Source organism: Suricata suricatta, chromosome 9 (assembly GCF_006229205.1).
Source record: "Suricata suricatta isolate VVHF042 chromosome 9, meerkat_22Aug2017_6uvM2_HiC, whole genome shotgun sequence".
Taxonomy (NCBI): Eukaryota; Metazoa; Chordata; class Mammalia; order Carnivora; family Herpestidae; genus Suricata; species Suricata suricatta.
Genome location: NC_043708.1, coordinates 103,997,288 through 104,018,893, shown reverse-complemented (window position 1 = coordinate 104,018,893; position 21,606 = coordinate 103,997,288). Strand labels below are relative to the sequence as shown.

Here is a 21,606-nt window from a genome sequence, read left to right as displayed (position 1 = left end):
AAAGCTCCTTTCTTCTGTCCCATGCCATGCCTGTGGCTTCAAGTTCCCGTCCAACCGGCAGCTTTTTCATCTGCAACTCCCAGGCCTGGGAGTAATTACGTGGCCCTGCATCTGGTTAACCTAACACCCCTTTAAAAGCCTTGTTTGCCCATTAGATAAGTAGTTTTTGTTATCAAACTTAAGGGGGGGAAAGGAGTTTCCACTTAACCTTCCTTTGTCATTTTAAGCTGCAGAAATGGCTTCGGGTTTTGCAGAGATGCGGCATTAATTAGAGGCTCTTTTTTTTTCCTTTGTTAAGGGAGGGGGGAGACCCGTCCTTTATCCACTGGGCTCTGGCAGTAAAAGCAGAGAAGGAATGTGCACGGGGCCATGTTAATGGTCAACAGCTTAGAACGAGACTCTCTGCTGAACTCTTTCCAAAAGCAGGGCCCAGCTGACAGGAGTTTCCTCTTATTCGCTCCCACTCGCCCCTCCCCACCCCCCACCTCAGCTCCAGCACCTTTGGCTCCTAGAGGAAGCCAGGCTTCCAAGAGGAAGTTCCTAATGGGTCATTACATCACGGGCGGTCTGGCCACCGCGGCCGCCTGCACAGGGTCCACCTCAGGGGCTCTTTCAGCTGCAGGTCTCTGGCGCCGAAAACCGTGTTTATCACCAGCTTCGGACACTAGGCTAGCCAGCTGCTCTGCTGGCTCTCAGATTTTTACCCCAAGACAGGAATGAGATGGGAGTCCCAAGGGGGAGTGACAGCAGGGAGAGAGGGAGGCCACGAAACACACAGTCCATGGGGTGAAAATTCACCATTTTGCAGATGGAAAAACCGAGTCCCAAAGAAGTAAGGTGACTGCCCAAGGTCACGGTGGAAACTAGCCATACAGCAAGGGCCCATCGGGTCTCCTGCACAGGGCTGCGTTAAGAACATGGGCTCAGGAGCACAGCTTCCTGCTTGTGACTATCAGCCCTGCCACTCATCAGCTGTGAAATCGTGGGCAAGTGGCTTTACCTCCCTGGACCTCAGCGTCCTAAGCTGTAAAACGGGGATGCAATCATTGCTTCCTTCATGGGGCTATTGGGATTCACTTCAAGGGCATTAAACAACACCTGGTTCAAAATAAGCACTCCAGGGGCGCCCAGGCGGCTCAGCGGTTAAGCGTCCGGCTCCAGCTCAGGTCAAGATCTCACGGTCTGTGAGTTCGAGCCCCGCGTCAGATTCTGTGCTGACACCTGGGAGCCTGGAGCCTGCTTCGGATTCTGTGTCTCCCTCTCTCTCTGCCCCTCCCCCACTCATGCCTCTGTCTCTCTCTCTCAAAAGTAAATAAATATTAAAAAATAAAGAAAATCAAAATAAGCACTCCATAAATAGCTATTATGAATTCTACTAATATTATTACCACCATACAGCCTTATCCTCTCTATCATTTGCATAAATTATTTAATCGATGGACTCAGTTATATAGTTCGCAAAGGTATTCACATTAGGTAATGATATCTACAAAGATAAGATATGCCAATGGAGTTGAGAATCAAGGGGAAATAGTAGTAGTAGTAGTAGTAATAATAAAATAAACCAGCTAATGATAGTAGTAATAATAATTATATACCAGCTAACATTTAATGAGCCTTTGCCAAGTGTCAGGCCAAATATGAAGCACTTTAAATGCACTATTGCGACATACTGTCAATCCCATTTTAAGACAAGGAACTGAGGTCCGAAGGTCAGGTTAATGTGTCCACAGCCCTGAGCCAGGAAGTGGAAAAGCTGGGATTCGAACTCATGACTGTCTAGGCTTAGAGACAGGGGAGGAGGTCTGCAGGGCGATGGCACAGGCCCTGAGCCACAGCAGCCCAGCCTGGTCCACTCCACGCCGGCACAGGAAGGCTCTCTAAGGACTAGACGTTAAAAGGGGTCCTCGGATGTGGCAATGTGGGCAGCCCCCACAGGCTGCCCACCTTACCATTTCCAGGAGGGCAGTGGGATTTTCAGAGAGCAGGCCTTATCACAGCTACTGATGGCCCCTACAACGTCCCCCTACACATACTTTCCTGATTTTCAAGGATAGTTTCTCCCACATCACCTCTCCAAAAGCCAGTGAGCATTTTCTTTCTTTCTCTTTTAAACTTTTAAAAAAGTGTTTGTTTATTTTTGAGAGAGACAGAGTGTGATTGAGGGAGGGGCAGAGAGAGCGGGAGACACAGAATCTGAAGTTGGATCCAGGCTCCGAGCTATCAGCACAGAGCCCGACATGGGGTTGGAACTCCGGAACGGTGAGCTCATACCTAAGCCAAAGTCAGATGCTAAACTGACTAAGGCACCCAGGTGCTCCCCGCCACCCTCCGTGAGCATTTTCTAGATGCTGCAGTAAGGAACGGTCTTGGAAAAGGGCTGCTAACCCTGGCTGGGTCCCTGGCTGGGCTCTGCATCCACTCTGTCTTTAGAAACCTCCAAGTCCAGGAGGTGGAATCATCCCCCTTCTCAGAGGACAGCCCCCAAGGTGGCGTGGCCACATGGCACTGCAGCGTGGGAATCCAGACCGGCTGGCCTGACCCTCTCTGCGGGCCCTTCGTGCTGCCTCACCCGCTCCCCCTGGGCTTTGGGGTGGTCCTCAGAGCGCAGCCCTGGACGGGTTGAGGAGGGATAGGGGTGTAAGGACAGTCTGTGGCCATGGGCCGCACCTGGCCTTCCCTAGGGAGAGGCCTGCAGAGCCCTGCAGAAAGGCACCCTGACCCTCATCCACTCAGTCCCACATCTCTGGTGGAATAAAGTGGCGGCCTGGGCTGAGGTGTGTAAGATTCCACTGCTTTCATCTTGTGCAATATTCAAACAAGTCCTGCCAAGTCAACACCGCGTGCCCCCCTGACAGAAAGCAAGCTCCCACCCTGGCCCTAATACCCAGGCCTGCTCGGAGTCCCCTCCAGTCTCCCCAGGACCTACGGCCCCAAGGAGGACAGGGAGACCCACCAGGGGAAGACACCCGGGGCCCCGCTGCCAGCAGCATCCGCCTCACCCTGCTGCCCTGGCAAGATTGTCCCAGGCTCCCTGCACTCAGGGGGCAGTGGCTTTTCTCCCTGGGCCTCACTGCTCTTCTTACAAACATTCTGCAGGCGGCTCTGGGCTCTGACAGGCACCCCAAGGCTGCCATCAGACTGGGGGACCGGGCTCTGCACCAGAAACACCGGCGTACCCGCCTGGACCGGCCTGGCCCTCGTACAGGAAACCCGGCCACTCAAGCCAGAGGCGAAGACCCCAAGGGAGCAGGGCAGGGACCGAGCTCGGTGGGAGAAATCTGCGGACAAGGGTCCCACCGGGGAAAGACAGCAATAAGCGGCTTATAAAATCAGCCCATGTCTTCGAGAGGGAAGCAGTTTCTGCAACGAAAGCCTCTGAACTTTGCTCCCATTCCCGAGTCCCCTTTTGTCTGATCACAAAGTCAAACTTGGAATATGTTTGTTTGTTTTCTTACCCAGAGACCTACTAGGATGGGAAAGCCTTGCTTTTCATGTTGCTCCTGGAACGATTTTAAATAACCCCATGTATACAAGATCATAAAGCTGGGCACCTCGGTCCCCAGGGAAGAGGTGGCAGTTTTGAGAAGGGAAGGTGCCCCCAAGTCCCCCTGCCTGCAGGTGGGCACTGCTGATGGCCAAATCCCCCAATTCACACACAAGCCAGGTCCCTCACTGGCCTTCAGGGTTCTCGGTCAGCTGAGCCTGCGTTTTTGTCTTACGGTGCCAACATTTGCTGATTCAACCCAACCTTGCCTTCCCTGTTGAATACGGGACCACAGAAAACAACACTGGCCTGTTGGGGGTTCAGATGGGGACAGCCTGGGCATGAGGCATTGGGGCAGGGATGCCGGCCTGTGGCGGATGGCGGTATGCTTTGGGGAAGCCCATCTCTGGGTGCATTCCTGCCCTGCAGGCTCCCAGAGCTGGGATAACTGGGGACACCTCTACTTTTCTTTTATTTCCCAAATACAACTGGAGTTTTACTGGCAAACCTCCTCCCCCAGACTTCTGCTTGGACCCAGTGTAAAGCCATAAAAGCGAAGCACCTCAAAACTGCCTCAGCTCTCAAGGGCAGGAACCCATCCTGATACGGGAACATCCCAAGGGATCATCAGGTGAGGCCCCCACAGCCTCACCCCCTTGAATCCCTGGCCTTACCATCTCCTGCCATTGAGGTCCCCTAGCTCCCTGTCCCTCAAGCACCCCACTCTGAGAGTCCTTTGTCCACCCTACTCCCGCCTGATCTGGCCAACTCCCGACACCACCGGCCGTGGCGAGGGGAACTGTTGCAAATTCAAACAGCCCCATCCGGTGTCTCCATCTGAGTGCCAGGACCAGCTACGTACTTTGGGGGCTCAACACCAAATGAAAATGCAGGATTCCTTGTTCACAAAGTAGTCAGGATTTCAGTGGTGAAGGCAGAGCATTAAAGTGAGCGGAGGCCCCTTCTGAGCACAGGTCCTGAGTGAGGCACATGTCACACACCAAGCAGGTGGCCCTGCTGAGTGCTGGTTTCTCCTTGCAGAGTACCTCGCTCAAAGGGAGTGAGTAAAGGGCCTAACAACAGTTTCCTCCCTGCACTCCCACCGCTGGTCAGACTCATGCTCAACCGTCAAGACCCCGGTGTCACCTCAGTCCTTCCTCAGTCCCTGGGGGTGACCACATTCTACTTGATGCTGTCGAGAGAGCACGTGTCTCCACCCTGTGCACCTGCGTGCAGGCTCCCCTGGGACCCCTCCTCCCCTGGGACTTGGCACTGTGAACCTGATGGGGCGCTCTCAACAATGGGGTGCCCGATGGATTTAACATCTGAGAGCTGCGAGGGCAGCTGGGAAATCTATGGTTCTCCCTGGGTTTGAAAAAGTTGAGCAGCAGTAGCATTCCCATTTAACAGGTGGTAAGGCTGATGCTCAGAGGCGGAGACACGGAGGCGGGGAGGGAGAGGCATCGCTCCCACCTGCTGGGCCTCGCATGATGCAGTCTGGCCAATGGAATCCCAGATGAGCTCACTATGTGCAAGCCCTGTTTCAGTGGCTTAAAAAAAAATAAAAATCGCCTACAGCCTACAGTCATCTGTCTGGCAGTGGGGGTGGATTTAGCCTCTCTGGCTTGCTAAGTGTATGAGGATGAAGGGAATAGAGGGCATGGCTCTGAATGGAAGAGCCAAAGGACAGGGTGGGAGGCTGGATTTCTTATTTGCAGAGCTCTCAAAAGTAAGCCTGGTCTAACACCAGCCCGTTAATGTTTACCAACAGGACAGTGTCGTGTGACCTTTGCAGGTCAAACACACCTGCCTCATTTGTTTAGGATAAACACCCCAAAAGTAAAGCACCAGGGGCAGGGGCATTCAATGCAAAAATAATCCTTGCCTTCAATCCTTTTTTTTTTTTTTAAGATATTCTTTTAGAACACAGAGTGCATAATCCACGCATCTTGAGCGAATGGAGAATCCTGCCTACTGGGTTTTCTTACTATGAGGGTTGCCTGAATCATTCTTGTATATTTCTAGAACAAACAGGAGTGCTTTGTAATAGGCAAAAGGCTAATATTGACTGGAGAGATCATTAAGCCACAATTAAATACTAATATTTGCTGTAAAGAATGCAGTAACATGAGATTTAAATGTTCCCTGCAAATATGTTGCCAAATGACCCACCGGCTTGGCAAAAAGCTCACCCTTGTGACCAGGTCTCCTGTTTGTGGCGGGGCTACTGTGTGCAGCTTAAAGCAGTGGAAGCTGCTGGGTGTGTCCCTGCCCCAACTCCAAGCTGCCTTGTAAAGAGCTGGCTTGTTTGATCTGGGGCAGGAGGTGCAAGGGAGGGAGCCGGTCAGTGTGTCCACCCCGCCAGGCTAGCAGGTGGACACAGTCCCACGAGATCTGGCCCCACGCTTCAACACCAAGTCCAACACTGGTTTCCGTGCAGAAGGAGGCCAGGCTTGGTTCCCACAGCCCCTACAGCCTGAGCCAAGAAGGTGGCTCTATCCCCCCATTAGTGGGGATGCGGGATGCTGTTAACTGTGGAGGGGTTTCCATTCTCCAAGGCCATTCATTCGTAAGTGACTCCGTTTTAGGTTATGGAATCCAAAGCTCAGAGAGGTGGGGTGACTGTCCCGTGGTCCTCAAGGGTTAATAAGGACACAGGATCAGGGCTTGTCCGTGTCTTTTACTGTCACTGCCTCCCACCAGGCATCTTGGGAAGGTGAGACGTCACCTCAGTAACAGTTCTGTATTTCTTGAAGTCATTCCTCAGCCTGGGTCTGAATACACACGGGCACACGCTGCAGGACTCGAGTCAGTAAGGCATCAGCAACACGCGAGCGATGGACGTAACTGTCAGCTGTGATTCTACTCATCTCCCACGCTGACTTTTCGGCTAAGAGGGGCACATGGCTTGTTTTCCAGGATCCAGGGTATAACCCTTGACTTCTTCTAGAAAAGACAAGAAGCCCTGGGAGACATCTGGGCTGGACCCACCTGACGGCAATGATCAAGTGCCTCCGAGCCCTATGGAGGGCTGTTTTCAGCCACAGGGACCTGCGTGGTAGTGGGAGAGAGGAGAGCCTGCCCTGAATCATGGGCAGGCATGAAGGGGGCTCTTGGGGAAGGAGGCCGAATAATCCAGTCTCTCCAGCAAGCAGCACACACCTGGCGTGGGTGTGGGTCCAGCAAACACTCAGAGATTTGCTAAGTAATGACCCTGCTTACAGTTGCTGCCGGCACCTTTTGCCATCACTGGGCTGTTCCTGAGGCCCCCCAGTCATCCTGGGCTGGGGGTGGGGGGTCCAGCTGCTGCTAAGCACCTACTGTCTAACACGCGGCCTCTCATTTAACCCTGAGAACAATCCCAGGTGTAATCTTACAAAGGAGGAAATGGAGGCACAGGAAAGTTTAAGCCCCCTGCTCCAGGGTCACACAGCCAATAAGTGTGAATTTGAACCCAGGGCGGCCAGACTCCACACCCACCATTCCTTCCATTCCTTCTCAGAGAGCATGTCCCAGTGGGCACTCGACTCCTAGCCTAGACCCAGCTGCCCCAGGCGGTCGGTGCGGTCCCCCTCCCTGCCATCTCCCACGGGGGTGACTCGCACCTCCTCCAGTGGGGCTGGCGCCGGCCACACTGCCCCCTCCCTGTCCTCCCCGCTTCCAGTGGGCACAAATGGCCCTGCAGGCCGCCAGCGTCTGCATTCCTGGAGCACATGCCCAAGTTGGGCCCACTAAGGAGGATCCCAAGTAATTCAGCCCATAAATCAAGGCCATTGTGAATTTCCCTTTTAGCCACAGGCAAAGTCAAACTTTTCCTTCCCCCACTGCAGTTAACCACTCTTTGTTCACTGTATCTCTACAGCTCCGCCTGGCTGGGGGCCAGCTCTCAATTATTAATTAATCTGGGAGGCGCAGGTTGCATTCCTGGCCACCTAACCACTTCCTCCTCGGTCAGTAGGGGAGCTCACAGGCCAGGCCCTTTTAGCTCTATCACGCGTCCGGCACAACATCCCAGCCCTATCTTGTGGCTGTAGCTGCGAGAAAGGACGCTTAAAACCAGAGTTAAAAATACCAGCAGAAAACCCAAACACGCAGGAGTCTCCTTTTCCAGCTCCATCCCCACCATAAAACCATGCCATGCCTCGGTTTCTTGTCTGTGCAAGACATTTCCCCGAGAGGCAAGGGTACTGTCTGGGTGCGCGTGTGCAGAAAGGGGTATTGGTGAGCCCTCCCCCGAAAATTCTCAAGAGTCAGAAAGGGAGACACCACGACTTAAAGCTGAGGGGCCATCCGAGGCCGGGCTGGGCAAGGTGCTGCCTCTAATCCCGTCTTGCTTTATCGTCACTGGATGAGGGCCAATGATAGGCAGGAGACAGGACAGCTCAGGTTTATTAAAGTCATTCAGGCGCCTGCAGAAATGGTGACGAAGAGGGTGGAAGTGTGGGCCCCTCTTTGGGTCAAGTCTCTGGGAGGCCTTTGCATGGACACCCCGCCCACCCAGAAATCTGGGGATCAACAGAACAAGGCGACCACCCTTGGTGTGAAGGGATAGCCCCTGTGACAGTGGGGTCCAGTTGTGAAATCAGAGCACAGTCTCCTAAGATCAGTGCTGCATCCTTGGACCAAGTAGGACCTTTTTTTAAATGTTTACTTGTTTGTTTTTGAGAAAGACAGAGAGAGAGAGAGAAGACAGAGAAAAGGAGAGAGAATCCCAAGCAGGCTCCTCAATGATAGTGCAGAGCCCAATGCAGGGCTCAAACTCACCAACCATTGAGATCATGACCTGAGCCGAAATCAAGAGGCAGACACTTGACTGGCTGAGCCACCCAGGTGCCCCCCAAGTCGGATCTTTCATTCCTAATTAGAAGTAATGCGGAAAGGCTCATGCCGGTGCGGGCTGGCTAAATGTCAGCGGTGGGCCCACTGAAAGGCAAAAAACGGTAGAAGGAGCACACTTCAAATAAAAAAAACCGATAAACATTTGTTGTTGCTGGAAACTGCCATGAGTATCCTTGGGTCATTTTCCTCCTTTTCTCCTTCCTCTGCCGGCCCCATCCACACCCCACAGTCTGTCAACTTTACCCAGAGTGTCCACAGGCCAGTCAAGCTTGGGGGACACCACCTTTGGGCGTGGCCTAGGAAAGACCTCTGAAATCTCATGCTTTTATCTACCTCCATAACATGTCTGCTTTTGATCTGATAAGACAAATGATTCACCCCCACCCCCGCCCGGAGTCTTCATATAACGCTGACACTCCGGGGAGGAAGGGACACCGTTGGCCTCCCTTACCCTAAGCACTGAGGCTTTTGGATAAAGCACGCATGCTGTCAAGATAAATTATTGTGCACATACAATAAAGTACCATTAATTAGGACTCATAAATCCAGAGTTTGTAATGATTCCGAAAGCAGCTGGGATGAAGTTTAAAAAAAAAAAAGAGTTTTGATAAACACACGCAAAATATAAATAAGGTTCAGGAGAACTGTTTATCCTACTAGGGCTATATAAACAACTAGCATACCAATTACAAACTGCTCTTATCTGTTCACTCAAGCACATCTCCAAATGACCTCCAACAGGAAACATTATCCGGTTAGCATCACAGTATTTGAAGACCACAAAATTTGGTTTCTTAGACAGCAGCCTTTCCAATCACCCACCACCCAATCTGCCTGCACTGGTGAGGCGTCTCCGAGTTGTCACCGCTCCCTTTCTGTGTCTCTGGGAAGGAAGCCGCCTGGACTGCCGAACCCCCCACAGCATCCCACGGTCCTTCAGCAGCCGCCCAGGAAGCAGTGTAGTCCTCGGCTCCGCCGTGCCAACTTGCCACCCAGCTATCTCAGTACCCATCTTAAAGCAGCAGCGTTTCTAGTTTCTAGGGCGCTGGGCCAGGGGACCCAGCCAACTGGGGCATTTGCACGTGAGAGCAGGTGGGGAGGGGCCCCGCCCAGTGTGGAAACCCCTCAGGCGTCGACTGCAGTCGGTGAACCCAGGCCAGTGGTGGCCTCCGTGGTGATTTACAAATAAGCCAGGTTCCATCGTTTCTCTCCCTGTGAGGCAGCTGCATTTTCAACTCCGGGGCATCAATACTGTTTTCTGGGGAGCAAGCAAGGTGAGGGGCCCGCAGATAAGCACGGGCAGTGTGGGGTGGCAGGAAGAGGCCCTGGGCGAGGTTGGGGAGCCGTCAAGCTGAGAGGGTGTGTTGGTCCTGGCCCGCGAGGGCCAGACTGCGAGGCCCCAGAGAGGCGGGCAGTGGGCCAAGCTGGAAATACCGAGGGCTGCTCCAGCTCAAGCAGACGGCCCTGCCAAGTCGGGGAGGCGGCACTGACGGGGGAATGGCAGGTTCCGGCCGGGCGGGTCCCCAAGGCCACCGAGTCAGGAGCAACCGCCTGTGTCTCCGGGCATGTGGGGGCTAGAGGCGTGCCAGGGAGACCCAGAGCCGCCAGTCTCCCTGGGGTGCCTCTGTCCTGGCGCTACCCTGCAGCCCGCCAGCCTACGGACCCCTGAGGAATGCGGAGCCCCTCCGAGTGGCACTGACCTTGGGCAGGGAGTCAGGCCCAGCCTCCAGGCCAGAAGATTTCCTTCTTCCTCCACCTTCAGTCTCCTAGTTCTGCCGGAGCCCAGCAGAGCCCCATGAGACCACCGCCCACATGGGGCCCTGCTGCTACTGGCCTTGTAAGCATTTCAGACACCTTCTGGATCACCAAGACCCTGACAGCAGCCACTGGATGACGGAACCGGCCTCAGAGGGGTTCCCAAGGCCTCTCTGCTGTGACCCTTCGGGCAGGGAAGCCAGGCATACCTGTGGATGCTTTTTCTCTGCTGCCCCAACTCCTCCCTCTTGGGCTTCAAAAATTGCTCTCAGTGAAGACCAACAAAAATGCCCTGCCACCAAGGACACTCTGCCACGGACGCCGTGGGCTCTATAACGGACCCACAGTTTGTTCAGAAAGATCTCCATCCAAAGACTGGGAATCTGACTGTGACTGGGTTCAACCCTTGCCCTTCTCTTGGCCTTTACCGTCCAGCCAGTGGGTGGACCCACTTACTTCCCAATGCGCCCCCTCCCAACCGCTCCCACCCAGCCACCGGAGCTGCCTGGCCGAGGCCCCCTGAACACGTGGAGCTCTACCCTGAAACCCTGAAAGCAAATTCCCTGAGGGGAAAGAGTGGGTCGGATGTTTTCAGGAACCACTCATTGTGGGTTTGGGGTCCAGCCAGCAGAAGGGCCACGGAGACGCTAGCAGCGCCCTTGCCGAAGAGGCTAGGCTTCTCCCTCACGCTCACTGGATGCCTACTGTGTGCAAGGGCGCGGTGACACAGGCCCCCCAGAGGGACTGCTGCTTCTGAGGCCAGGCAAGGGCTGGAAGCCGAGGTGGGGAGAAAATGGCGGAGATGTCAGAGGAAATCCGAGAGACTCTTGTTTTTGTAAACATCATTCCTTCTGGTCAGCTCCAAGTTATTTAGTGGGTTCTACACACATATTTTTCCCCCCTCAAACCAAAATAGCCCTCCCTAAGACTTCCAGTCTGAGGGGAGTAAAAGAAACAGCATAAACATTCTTTGCAGCGGGCCTATAGGAGGTGAGCACCAGCCTGGGCCTGTAACTAACTGCAAGCCTGTGCAAAGCCCCACCCACTGAGTTCTGAGGCTCCCCATTCAAAATGGACTCTCACGTGGGGAAGCCACCCACCACCTGAATGGGTCCTGTGAATGTCTGAGTTGAGGGTGGTGGGGCGATGCCCCTCTTAGATTGGGAGAAACTCTGAAAATTACAGAGCGCTGTGGAACCTACGGTCTAACAGCAATGTCACACTTATTTCAAAGAGCCACTTGGAGGAAGTTAGGGGAAATCAAAGACTTCACGGGGCTCAATGTCAGGGCTGCAGACCATTCAGCCCAACCCCTTCCCTTCTATAGAAGGGGAAACTGGGGCTCAGAGAGCAGGAATCACTTGCTAGAGGTGAGGCAGCAGGGCCGGGCCTCACAGCGAGGGCTCTCTGTCTTGGAGGAGAGACTCGGCCCTTGACACCGCTGGGCTCAAGGGACAAATCACCCTGACAAGTCCGGCCAACACGAATTATTTTTGCAAAGGGGTCTGTTTGTTTGTTCTTGCGGTAACAGGGAGAGAGTCCTTCCTTGCTTTGCTGTCAGAGTGAGCCCCCACCTCTGCCTGAGAAGTGACCCGCCCCGGCTGGCCGGCATCACCACAGACTCTCAGGCAAAGGATGTGCGTTGCAAAAATGGGGCAAAGTTTCCTATTCTGAAGATAACATTGTAAGACACAGGAAGTCTGCAAGCAGAGCCTGCGTTTCCAGAAAGGTCTCTGCACACCCATTCGCAACCGCTTCCATTGTGCAGGGTTTCTAGAGCTTCGAGGCTGGGGGGTGGGGAAGGCGGCCTGGGGACAGGGCTGAGGAAGGGGTAGCCGTCACTGCCAGGTAAGGGTCCAGCGAGCGCTTCCCAGTTCCCCAGGTTCCCTGGACCTCCCTGCAGTGCAGACCCCATTCGGAGGCCCAGCTTCCTAGCCTGAAAACAAAAAGGGTTAAAAGAGTTTCTCCTACTTGGGGCCCTTCAGTGTCCAGATTCCCAGGCCCCGCCCCTGGAGATTCTGATTCATGGGTCCTGGGTGGAGCCCCGGGGAATCTATGTTTTTCACAAGATTTAAGAGGCCCCCTTGCTGGCTGATAGGTTATGATCCCACGAGTGGAGGGTTCAACAGCCTGGCACGGCAATGAGAGGTCTGGCTTCTTCGAGGGAGGAATGACAGGGGCAGGAAGGAGACCAAACCAAATGGACTTCCTAGCATTAGACGGACGTGGCGGTCCCAGCGCCAGGCTGGGGGACCAGCAGGGAAGGCGACACTCTGGAGCCACCGCGGATGGCCCTGACTCAGTGTGTCTGGGGGTGTTTGAGGACACAGCCTCAGGCCAGTGTGCACCTCCACGTGAGATGCAGAATCGAGGACCTCGGTTCAAATCCCAGCTCTGTCACAACCTAGCTGTGTGTCTGCAACAAACGGCCTTAATAGCCTCTCTAGGCCTCAGCTTCCCCATCTGTGAAATGGGATCAAGAGCACCCACAACAAAGAATCGTCGGATGGAGACTTCTGTACCAAGAGCTGACGTGTCGCCAGACACCTAGTTCCCATAACAACCCTAGGAGGTGATGTTATGAGGTGTCCTGCTTTACAGACCAGGAGGAAATGGAGGCCTCCTGGCCAATCCAAGGTGATGCCAGGATTCATAAACATTCAGTCCCACCTCTCTGCTCCCAGCGGGTTTGCGGCAGGCAGGGAGCCCTCCACGGACTTCTTGCTTGGAGTGGCTGCCCCCCGGGGTGTCAGGAGACCAGACACACCTCCACCCTCAGGCCTCCATGTCTAGGGGAGAGAGAACACAGCTAGAAAAGAGCACTGTAATGCTCATTTATAAATCAGGGGCGTAAGGCAAAGAATGGCAGACCCTCAAATCCATCTAAGGGAGAATGACAGCCACCTGGGAAGGGGTGGAAGGGATGGGGAAAGAAAGCGGTGCTCCAGGGGCGAGGAACAGCCTGGGCCATGACACTCAGGCAGAAGACGACAAGGCAGAAACCACTCTCCTGTGGCCGGAAGGGCTCACGGAGGAAAAAACAAAACAAAACAGCATATAGAGGCTGGCTAGGGCCAGACCACACAAGACCCTGAAAATCCAACTGGGGTTGAGCACTTGTGGTGTGGACAGAGGGAGCCACAGAAAGGTGGTGGGCAAGGAGGGTCAGGGCCCTAACAGTTCCCCACTGTTTCATGGGTGCACACCCCACACCCAAAAAGACCATTAGCTCGTTAAGGGCAGGGACCCTGGCTACAACTGGGTGTGATTAGTAAGAGGGGACAGGTGGATTTTATAAGTGGGAATTCTAGGACTACATAAAGCACCCAGGGCTGAAGATAATAGGGCTTTTTTCCCTGGTCTTTGTCAAGCCTGTTTGGAGATAAGTCAGACTACTCTAGTTTTAAAAACCTAAGGGGTGAGTAAAGACCTGATATAGTACAATGGGACAAGCATCTGTATATACGTGGGTGTGTGTATATACACGTGTGTGTATATAAGTATCTATATATGTGTGTGTATCTACATCATCAGGTTTACAGTGTTGTTCATAATTCTCTGTCCACTGGATCTGTCAACTTCTGAAAGCACCGTGTAATAAAGTCCTATTCTTCTAAGTGTTTGTCAAATTCTTTTTTCATTTCTATCTATCTTTGATTTAGGTATTTCAAAGCTATGCTGCTAGGTGCATAAAGGTTCTTGATTATTATATAGGTTACTGGCCATTTTAGTGCTTTGATCTAAGTCAGGGGTCGGCAAACGCCAAATCTGGCCCACCACTCATTCTGATACATAAAGTTTTATTGGAACACAGCCATGCTTATTGTTTTATGTGCTGTCGGTGGAAGCCACAATGGCAGAGCAGGGCAGTGGGACAGGGACTGCGCAGCCTGCCAGGCTGACTGTGTTTATTATCTGGTCCTTTACAGAAAGGTCTGCCAACCCTGGGTCCTTGTAAAATGCTGCCTTTTTGTTCTTTTTAATGCTCATTGCCTAGAATTCTATCATCTCATATTAATATTGTTATACTTGCTTTCTTTGTGTTTCTCTGTATCTTTCCTTTCCCATTCTCTGTAGGTTCAACCTTCGCATATAGTTTTGTTTGTGTCTCTCCCGGATGTATATAGTTGAGAGCTTTTGTCACATTTACTGTCACTAGTGTTTGGACTTGCCATATTGTTATCCGCGGTGTTTTATTTATTTGTTTTAATGTATTATGTTTTATTGTTTAGAGTGGTTAACTCCGAGGAGGAAAGTGGGGTGGGGAGGAAGACTTCTGCTATCGGTGTATTTTGAATTTTATATAAAGAGAATATAACTATTACTTGTGCAGTAACACATTATTTTATTTTAAATTTCATGTTATTTGAGAGAGTACGTGCGCAGGGAGGGGGGCACAGGGAGGGAGAGAGAGAGAATCTCGGGCAGGCTCCATGCTCAGCATGGAGCCCATATGCGGGGTTCGATCCTATGACCCTGGGATCATGACCTGAGCCGAAATCAAGAATCGGACGCCCAACCGACTGAGCCACCCAGGCGCCCCCATTATATTTAATAACAAAAAGGGGTTTTAGAGAACCAAGAGTCATGAACACACAAGGATCCGGATGATGAATTCTTCAGTCAACAAAAGTTCCAGTCACACTTTCCTTCCCACCACCTCCACCCGCAGACACAAGGACAACAACAACTTTATATAAATGGAGTTTCTATAATGCGCAGTTTGCTTCAGGGAGGGTCCCGGCCCTCTCCGGCAGACTGACCAGAAACCGGGAGACTGCTCCCTGAGGTCACACGCCCTCCTTCCCCTCCTCCCCCGCTCCTGGCAGGGCCAGGCCATCTCCACGTTTCCAGAGCGCCCAGTCCCGGTGCCTGGCCCGCTGCGCTCCCCGCGGCTCTGTTGTCTTGCCAGCACTTCCTTAGGCTCGGCGGACATTCCGGCATCCAGGGCGTGTGTGCGGAATGTGTGCTCGGGGCAGGCCCGGCCCGGAGCCCCCAGCGTGGAACCGCTGCCCCTGCCCTCCTGCCAGCCCCACCCCCGGAAGGGCTTCCGCCCCCTCCTGCAGCGGGGGCCAGACCCAAGGGGGACCTGCCCCCAGGCTGGGGCGTCAGGAGTAGACCCCTCCTAAGACCCACCGGTAGGAGCCCGGGGAGCGAGGCCCTGGGGTCACGCTGGGCCTTCTCTGGGCCTCTACCCCACTATGTGAAACGATGTGTCCAGTCTCTCCTGACTCCACGTGGGCCCTGACCTTCTGGGAGACTCCTCATTGAGGAAGGGGTGGCTGGAGGAGGTCCACAGGGGAAGCGGTGTTTCCTGCCATGTCTGACACAGATGCTGGGCACCCAAAGGCACTTCTCCTGTGTCCCTCTGAGTTTCGAAGATGGCAGTTTGTGAGCATTTTATAGAAGCGCTCCCTAGACACCTGCTGTTCCTTATGCTGGACCCTCTCCCATCGTCCTCCTCCATTAGATTATGTCGATGGTCTGGAAGACAAGGACTGTACCCCCGATGCTGTACAGATGGGGACAACGAGGCTCTGAGAGACTAAATAAACACTTCTTCCGGGTCACAGAAGTCAGTGGACAGACAGCAGAAGCCCTGCCCCAAACCCCAAGAGTCCCAGGACTCTTCATGGGGGATTTTTCCACTACACATCGCTGCCTCCGACAGACATGAAGTAGAACTTCCCTCCCAACATAAGAGGGTCAATCTCAAAGTCCCCCTCTGGAGAAGGAGGAAAGTCTCTCCCTAGGGAGAAGAAATAGCCAAAAACCACAAGGCAAGCACTCCTGGTTCCCCACTCTCACCTCTGTCCAGAGGAGCCGGCTATGCCTCAAGTGTCTCTGTGCCTAATTTGCTGTGTGACTTTAGGCAAATCACTTCCCCACTCTGAGTGTCCATTTCCTCAAAACAAGAGGTTTGGACTGTAAGATACTCTGATGTTCCTTCCAGCTCCATCGGTCCAATTCCACCCGTTCCTAACGTGCTGGAGTCTCCACTGGAAGATTCTGCCGTGGTATGGGACCCCTCCCCTTGTGGATATGTGGGCCAGCGGGGAGGACAGACAGAGCAATGGAAAACAAATATTTTCAAGGGATGGGAGTAAACACCGCTGTTGGCATAGCAGGGCCCATGGAGTTGCTGAACTAGAATCCTGAAACCGTTAAAAATAGGAAAAGAAACGGTACAGTTCACATATTTTGCAAAGCTAAGTTAAATCAACATCTGCAAAAAATATCCCCGTTAAACGGAATAGCAGGATTTCATTAAGTAAATTGCAAGTTGGCAAAAATTCTGAAAGAAAGGGGAAAAGCCACGGGCTGGCCTGTAATTTAAACCTTATTTTAACTGTGACAGCATGACTGCAAAGGGCTCCGTTTCCAAACAAAAGGAAAAAAATAAAATAAAACCTAAAAAAAAAATTTTTTTTTAAAAGGGCCTCCTGCACTCCCAGGCACGCCCCTCCCCCTAGCTTCCACGGACCCACAATATTTTCAGTAATTATAACGTTACCTAGTTTTCCCATGGATGTAACAAATGAGGGACAGAGAGGAGGGGGAGGTGTGGGGAAGAGGGAGGAAAAAGTGAGCACACAGACAAAGTCACCATTGTCACCTCTAATTAGGTTTTTTTTTTTTTTTTTACCAAAATGGCTTGAAGCACAGAACTCTGGGAATCTTTTCCTTCCTCCAGGAGGCCTTTCTGTTTAACCCCACCGTGGGTTCCCTTGGCTTGAAGCCCCTATGGAGGTGGGGGCCGAGCCTGGCATGCCCAGGGAGGAGGGGTTTCCCCTCCTGCACTGCCCCCCCCCATTGCGCTGCCACCCACCCAGCCCCTCACCTGGGGCAGGGCTCCTCCTGCCCTGGGCCTCAGTTCCTCATCCTTAAAATGGGGGGAAACAGTGGCTACTGGCCCAGGCGGGAGCTGGAAGATCAGTGGGGAGCACCTGGTAAAACACAGAGCAGCCACGAAGCCCAGGGACGCGCCATGGGCACCTGGAGCCCCGAGGTCAGCAGGTGGCTACAGGGGCCAACCCACAGATGGCCACGCAATCGGGGGTACAGTCTGTAACATTCGGACTCCTGCTCTACATCCCCCACCCGGCACCCCATCCTCCTGCTCTAAGTTGGCCAGGCATCATCCAAGGATGACCTTAGCAAAATACTATCCTCATCATAAAAGAGACTGGATCGGGAAGGGATTATCTCCTTGGTTCTTCCAATGTGTTTTCTCACTTAGCAGTGGAATACTGCCCACCCCTCCCCCATCTAGAACCTCCCTGCTAAGCCCAGGACCTAAGGTAGGTAAAAGTACAGCCACTTCGCCCCTCATGCTTTGTAGCAACACCCAACGGCTCGAAAACCAGACTCAAGTTGTCACTGCTCCTCTCCTGGTGTGAAAGGGGAAACTGAGGCCTAGCAGTGACGATGACTGTGATTTGTTGGTTTCAGGGCGGGCGTGGCCCCGCACCCACACTGACACAGGGCCTGTGAATCCGTGGGGGCCTGCCCAGCTCCTTCCTGTGAGCAAACAGAAATTTCTGCCAGGTGCCCAGCCTGGTAGTGGTGACTACTCAACATGAAAGTGACCCTCAGAGCTGGGCCATGACCCCCACACCCCTCAGGAGCTTTTGAAGAGTAACGACAGCCCTGGAGCCAATAAAGAGACAGTTCTTTTCTGCACACAATCAGAAGGCTGCTGGAGTTTCCAGAAAATCCAAAGACGGAGTTAATGAGTATGTAATCCTGATAGGCCCAGAAAGGGAAAGGGGCTTGCCTAAGGTCACACAGCGTGTTGAGCAGCAAAGGGGCGGGGGAGGGGGTGAGGGATAAGAACAAAGCGGCCCATCCCTAGCCCCAAGTCTTACCTCCTTGGTAAGATGACCCCCGAGCCCCTCCCTCTGCAGGGCCTCATCCTGTCCTCCACAGTGCTGTCTGAAACAGACCTTTAACCCTTGCACAGTTACCACAAGCTGACATGTGCCTTTGCTCTGAACCTCAGTGAACTCACCTATAAAATGGGGATTATAATAAACAACACTCCTCCCCCCAGCCCATGGTTGTAAGGATTAAGGGAGACGCTCTGCATAAAATGCCCAGCTCTGTGCTGAACAGCCAGGAGGCACTTAACTCTGCACAACCCTACAATGCCTGGCACAGAAGGTACCCACCCGGTAACATCGTGGCTGAGGGACAGAAAACAAAGTGGGCATATGCATTTACTGAGCTCCTACCAGGTTCCCCCAGATGTACTTCACAGGAGAAATCTGGGTGCACTGTGTGCGTGGCCGTGTGTGTGTGTGCACGTGCACACGTGCAAACACACGGTGGTCAGGGGAGAAGGAAGCGTGAACCCCCATCTCCTGCAGGCTGCGGCTAAGTCTTTGTGCAGAAGCAGCGAGGACCTGCCCATTCCTCAATGTCACTGGAGCTTCGCAAACTCTGACCTTTGTGCAAGCATGACTTTAAGCTCAAACCCCTTCCTTTAATGTCAGGAGAGCACAAGCAGGAGGCCGGGCCCCTCAATAAGAGTGGCAGTGGCTGAGGGAGTCTAGGGGACACGACAGAGCCAGATGGAGAGACACGAGGAGTGTCTCCGAGGACCGGATAACAATACCACCCATTTTATGGAGCATTTACTACACACATGCGTTATTAACTCATTCTCCTGAGGTCAGACTACCATCATCCCTACTTTGCAAGGGAACAAATGAGCCTGTGACCACCCACAGGGAGTGTCGAGGCTGACATCTGACCCCAGAGCCTGAGCTCCCCAACACCCCACAGGCTGCCTTTTGGGAGCCCTGATGATGAAGGCAGGCAGTGCCAGGAAGCTGGGTGAGGAGATGGAGCCTGGCATCACCCAGCTGGGGCTCTTTCTCTCAGCAAAACCCCGTCCCCACAGATCTCCAACTGAGTGACAAAGCCCTTGCAGGGAGAGGAGAGAAACATTTTTGGAAGTTTCCTCCTCGAGTGTTTGAGGACCTCTGGAGTGGGGGCGTCTGAGCTGTGCAAGGTGGGGGGCAAGTCCTGAATCCCACTAGCCATCCTACCACAGCAGAGGGCTGGAGGTCCGCCATGGTCGCTCTGAGCCAGGGATCACCGGGAGTTCCAGCCCGGTCCCTAGTATAGTGGGACTCTGGGCAAGTCACGTCCCATTCTGAGCCTCAGGTACCCCATCTGTGGAATGAAATCTTGAGTGGAGGGACATCTGCTATCTCAGGCCCATGAAGCAGGCCCCTTAGGAAAGGCTGCCCAGGGATTTGGGAGAGGAGCAGGCACGCCCAGGCCACCCTGGCCATACCTGCTTGCCCCTGGCTTGGGTCAGCAGCTCTCAAGGGAGCCAAGGAACAAGGAGTAGGGAAGGCGGAGCCTCTGGGGCTCCTTGGAGATGCCCAGCTCACAGAAGGCCCAACTCTGTCCAGATCCCACGGCTGTGATGACACAGGTCAGGCTGGGGGACGAGGCGGCTGGTACCAAGGTGGGCCCTGGGACCATCCCCTCCCACTGTGGGCATGTCCTTTTACAGGACCGTGCACAGCCCCAGCACCTCTTGAAGCTCTCAGATCCTAAAAGTGCTGAAGTCTAGTCAGGCCTTGGGGCCTTTGTGGCAGAGGCAGGGCAGGCTGAGGAGAGGTATGACGGTGACGAGGGGCTTTACAACCAGATCCGTGAGACCCTGAACACAAGCTATCGTCCCTCTCTGGGGCCCACTGACCTCAGCTGCAAGCTGGTAATAATTAAACAGCCTTCCCAGGGTTTTCTGTCATAAGAATTCTAGAAGATAACATATGTCAAGTGTGGCACATGCACTCCATGTTTGGCAAACACAACTGCCCTCTCCCTATACCTTTTCCCTGGAGTGCTCTTCACCTGCCCCTGCCCAGAGCTAAATGTCACCTCCTCCATGAAGCCTTCCCGTACTTGCCTAGGCAATCCCGGCTGGGATCCCACAGCAATCTGTTCAGGTCTTTATTACAGATTTCTGTATGTAACGTTTAACTAGGTTTCTGCTTCTAGTAACTGTGAGCACTTTGCGAGAAGAAGCTAGATCTGCGGCAGGGTAAAGGGAGTGATGGGAGACCACCTATCCTAGGAAAAGTACTCAAAGCACAGAGGCGAGGTGACTCCCGATAGTGACACCGCAAGCCAGGGCCAGAGGAGCCCTGAACCCCAGTGTTCTGAGCGCTGACCCAGGGCCTTCCCCCCCAGAACCCTCTCTGTAACAATGTCTGTGGTCTGACCCAAAGCTGGGAGGGCACCTCACAGAATAGGCTTCTGGCACCAACCTCGGACAACCTGACCCACTCCAGTCTCGTGTGTGGCAGACAGATCACTGCCCTGGGGGTCCCAAGACCCAGACAAGTTTCCTGGGCCACAATTACTCTGGTTTGAAAATGGGCATAGCTGGTTTGCTCCTCGAGTTTTCCTAAGGAGCAAGTGAAAAGCTGGGGTTGTAAACTGTTTTAAAAAGGCACCATTAAATGTAAGAGATTTTTATTGTTTATAATCAACTATAATAAAACATACTTTACATAGCAGCTTCCTACGGAAGGAGTAGGAAGAAAAGCAGGCTGGACATCCAGGGCCTGGCGGCACTTCTAGCTGTCAATAAGCCACTGTGTGACTTGGGAAGTCACTGGTGTCTCTGGGACTGTTTCCTCTTCTCAACAAAACAAAGGTTGGGGCTGGCTGGCAGCCAGCCGCCCCCCTCCCCCTCGCCCCCAGCACTGCTCTCCGGTTCCATGGCCAGTGTGGTCTCGACACTGAGAATACAGAGTGCACAAATCAGGAGCTCGAGTTTATTGCAGGAGCCCATGAGCATGCTAAAACCTTGGTGCAACCACTAGCCTGAGACAGGTAAGTGCCACAGCTAGCAAACATGGCCAATCCATCACCACCTGGTCAAGCTTCCCAATCTCCCCGCCCCCAGGCTGGCTTTGCAATCGGCTTTGACCCTGACACACAGCTGTCACGTAAGGAAGGCAGTGTGGCCCAGAGCCCTGGAAGACCTGGCTTCAGCATTAGTTTTTAAGGAGCTCAGCATCCTCTTGTGAAAGAGGCCACGACAGACCCCATCCCACCAGCCATCACATAGCCCGTGATCCATAAACACTGGTTGAAGGAGCCGAACTTCTGTTGGGGCCGGGCCCACATCCCCTCAGCCCTCACCGAGTCCAGCATGGCCTCACTTTTGTCCAAAGACACTCCCTGGCCACTGCTGGGAAGTGCTAGTTTCCTGCCCCAGCTCTGTCGCCCCTCCAGTGTCTCCCAGGTCCCCAACAGGATTCAGCTCCAAGTGCCCACAGAGGTACCTGGCTTCCTAATGCTCCCTGCACTGGTCTTCTCCCCTGCCCCTCCCACTCTCCAGCTGCCGTTTCCTGGGTCAAGCCCTTGCCCCAATGAATTGTGCACTGGAATTTTTGTCTCAGGGTCTGCTTCTGGGAAGAGTCAAGCTAAGAAAACCTTGCCTTGACACCACATCGTAGCTCGCGCTAGCCGTTTCCAAGCAGAAGCTCCTACAG

General features: G+C 53.5%; 1 protein-coding gene across 1 annotated transcript in view; it reads right to left on the bottom strand.

The window, feature by feature from the left end:
- The window catches only part of SMAD6 (SMAD family member 6), a 71,808-nt gene that overhangs the window by 7,253 nt on the left and 42,949 nt on the right, over positions 1-21,606 (bottom strand). The gene's annotated exons all lie outside the window — the stretch shown is intronic.